Genomic DNA, 3,963 nt, shown 5'->3' with positions numbered 1-3,963 from the left:
CATCAGGAGGAGTCTCACGAGCAACCTCCTTCTCTGTCATACCCTCGCGCTTGAAGTCCGTCTTCAATTTTGCTTTATATTCTTTCCATTTGCGATTGAGGGACTTTAGCACCCAATCATGGCTCTCTGGAGGGAGTACAAACTTACCCTACAACAAGATTCAGAATGTTATAATAATATTAAACATCTAAAATAAAATATGATACTAAGCAAATTAATATACAGGAGGTGTCGAATTAAAAAGAATAAATTCAATTCATTACCTGTATAAGTCTAAGAAGCTCAACCTTATACGAAGGAAGCATGTCATTCCACTTCGTATAGTTGAGTGGACACAGCTGACCCTTGCGTGCAACCGATCCTAAAAAGCTTGATAGTAGACTTCCAGCTCTATTGATGGGCTGCCCCAATTCGTTGCATCGGATGATGATCTTCTCACCCGGAGGAAGCTTCCACACATCCTTTGCTTGGGTGGGTCCCCGTCTCGTCCTCACCGTCCCTTGTCCATCTATTAAAATTAAATAAAATATGTCTTAAAAAGTTAAAGACAAATATGAACATAACTTTAAATCGAATTACCCTGGATCCGGAGCTCATCCTCCGGACAATCAGCAGGAGGCTCGCGCTGAGATTCTGACTCATGCTGCTGGTGCTCACATGACTGCTGGGACTGATCAGAAGTAGATCCCACCTGAGAATGCTGGAACTCCACATCTCTAAATCGTCTCCCTCGGGGCATATTGTTACCTGGTATGCACAAAAAAGAATCAATATTTGGTTAAATAATAAATTTATACTAAATAAAGTTCCCCACCATCTTTTGCTCTTATTTTAGTTTAGTGAGTTCCCCACCATCTTCTGATTCAAAAAACATTTTAGACATATAATAGAATGATGTCAACATGAATCTAAACTTCAACAAAGATACTTGGAACTCGACTGAGAATGATGAGTTGTGCGTTAACAACTCTATCACAACCACAAGAAGGTGCTTACAAAATACCTATTTTTAACATATGTCATCAGAAATGTTTACAGGATTACAATGAAAAATATGGTCACATTCAAATTCAATGGCCAAAAGGTACTGCAATTGACTGTAACTGATTTTGCTATCTCATCACAGAACAGTGGAAAGATATATCACAATTCTCTGGAGTATTATGTATAGGTTAAATGAAATGGAGATTGCTTCTCTTTCCAGACCATTATAATATGATGCATGCTAGTGATAACCTAAGGCAGATTTTTATGAAATTGCCAAGTGTGTCAATGCTGCATTGTTCCCCAAAATGAGGAAAAGCAGGAGTTTCAAAGATAGTTCACCAAAGGCGACATTGTTGAGATTGATATGTAGGTGAATGAAGTAATGAACACAAAGAGAAATAATTTGAGCCATGCATCAAAAGACATAGAAATAATGAACTGATTCAAAAGGTATGGTTTATATGCAACAAAAACTACACGTGATAGTAAAGAGAGAGTTTAAGATCCAAAAAGAAAGAAGGAAAGAGATGCAAGCTATAAGACCTTAATGGATCTATTAAACAGGTCTAGAAAAACACACGAGCTATGGGACTACCCCTTTGTAGAATGAATGCAAGAAAAAGGACTCTGGAGGCTGACTTCTAATAAAGGGCATCAGGCTAAGCCAGTCAGTTATGGCAACTCTTACAACGTACCAAATGGGAAGAGTGTGATCTTTACAATTCAATAAACGAACAACCAATTACAAGAAACAAGGTACATGAGAATTGGAAAATATAATTGCATCAGCAAGAAAACAGTATGATCTTTAAAATTAAATAAGAAATGCAGGTGCAACAGATACTCCGAAATAAATGAGGTGCCAGTGATCTTCACTAGCTACATCAAAAATTTAAATTAATGGATAGCCAGAATAGCATGTATAAGAATACACTTCAAGATACAATTAAGTTAATAGAACAAGAGTGACCATCAAAAAAGGTTACAAAACCTCACAAAAGCATCGTGAGACAGGAACCTAAGAAAAGCACTTACAAGAAGCTCAAACACAAGAGAAAACAAATACAGGATCCAAATTAGATACAAGGAATGGCTCTCTCTCTCTCTCTACACCTTTTCATGACACCAAGAAGCATCTCATGAAGAGACATTATAGAGATTGTCATCTGACTACCCTTTTATATCCTCCAGAATAGTTGCACACTTCATATTGAACTCCAGATGTTCTTCTTTAACATAGATAAATACTGGCCACAAAAACGACAGTTTTCCTTCCTAGATTATATCCTGCCTAGCCACCTTAAATAACTAGAAAATCTTCACCAACATACTCTATTATATGACCACCTCATTCTACAGATCCTTCCAGTTCAGCCCTTCAGAAGAGACACTTGAAAAGCTAAATATCATCTGCTCCCCAACAACCATACTACATTCTGGAACTTAACAAAGTAAACTTTGTATTTGTCATTACAGAAGTGGCCTTGTAAGAATATCTGACCGTTGTTGGAGCATCTTAAAATTATTTCTTTTCATTACAAACATGATGGCGACAGTTTTTTTACTTTTGTCATTTCAGCACAACTATGATGACCCATCTAGTCTTTATAAGTCAACATCTTGTTGAATACCTATAATCCTCAAAGTCTATTGCTCCAAGTAATAGTAAAACTTTCTGAACTTTCTTACATGTTTCACCCCATTAGAGCGTGCATTATTCCATCAAACATTTTGAGCTTTAGCTAATAACTTTTGCATGAAAGTTAAACGCAATACCCTATATCAGAACCCCATCAATTACCTTTTCTTCTAGACAAAGGAATTTCATGAGATTGCTCTTTAGTCTCATAAGCTTATACTGCTACCAACATGGTACATTTTTTTACTCTCCAACCAGCAGTTTATGCTTCAAGAGAAGGCCCTCTTTCCCTTCTAAAGTCGCATACTTTTGCTTAAATTTGAATATGACTAAATCCTTGCCTCCTAATTAATATCAACATTTTAGACATATAATAGAATGATGTCAACATGAATCTAAACTTCAACAAAGATACTTGGAACTCGACTGATCATTACAAACAGTGGATTCAAAACAGTGGGAACTCGAAACAGTGGGAACTCGACTGATCATTACAAACAGTGGATTCAAAACATGAATCTAAACTTCAACAAAGATACTTGGAACTCGAAATAATGAAAAAGAGGATTCTCAGTGGGAGACCATGATCTCAAAACAGTGAAGCCCATCGAACTCTGGAGCAAACCATAGCGGCTTCGGCCCGTTCTGCTGCTGCTTCTGCTGCAACTTCTTTATCGACCCTCCGGAAGATTTTGGTTCGGCATTCCCTACCTTATTCTCATCTCTTCCCTTCTTCATCCCAATCGATAAAGAAGTTGCAGCAGAAGCGTTAAAAACAAGAAGAAAACAAAGAGGAGGAGGAGGAGGAGGAGGAGGAAGAGAAGGAGAATGGGAGGTTTACCTCAGACGGCGGCGAGGTCGACGGCGGCGGAGAAGCGGAATCGTCGATCGCCGATCGGGGCTAGGGATGGGGCTCAACCGAGAGAGGATGAGGAGAGGGGGCCGGGCGAGCGTTAAAAACAAGAAGAAAACAAAGAGGAGGAGGAGGAGGAGGAGGAAGAGAAGAAGAATGTGTTGCCCAGATAGACAACCCAAGAGGGGGGGTGAATTGGGTTTTAAAATAATTTTAACTATTAAAGCGTTTGTGGGTGACTAATTAATGCTTTTTACAAGATGATTAATTAGTTGCTGTGATGTGTATGAAATGAGGGTAATGGTAAGAGACAAGCAATCACAAACACAAAGCTTTTATAGTGGTTCGGAGCTAACCCTTGCTCCTACGTCCACTCCCCAAGTCTCTCTTGGGAATTCACTATAACCCCTTGGATTACAGCCGGTTGTTTTCCAAGCTCACAACCAAACTTGTTGTTTTACGAGCTCACAACGAACTCGGTCAG

The 3,963-nt window shown here is 38.7% G+C and overlaps 1 long non-coding RNA gene across 1 annotated transcript; it reads right to left on the bottom strand.

Annotated features, from left to right (window-relative positions):
• Positions 1 to 451: 451 nt before the first annotated feature.
• On the bottom strand, positions 452 to 3,631 carry LOC120113098. The gene is made up of 3 exons (XR_005514953.1): positions 3,468 to 3,631; positions 580 to 747; positions 452 to 508 (listed from the first exon to the last, which is right to left on the bottom strand). It is a non-coding gene; the product is annotated as an uncharacterized LOC120113098 (long non-coding RNA).
• Positions 3,632 to 3,963: the final 332 nt, after the last annotated feature.

Source organism: Phoenix dactylifera, chromosome 14 (genome assembly GCF_009389715.1).
Source record: "Phoenix dactylifera cultivar Barhee BC4 chromosome 14, palm_55x_up_171113_PBpolish2nd_filt_p, whole genome shotgun sequence".
NCBI lineage: Eukaryota > Viridiplantae > Streptophyta > Magnoliopsida > Arecales > Arecaceae > Phoenix > Phoenix dactylifera.
Note: the sequence above shows the minus strand (reverse complement) of the source record. Positions and strands in the feature narration are given on the sequence as shown.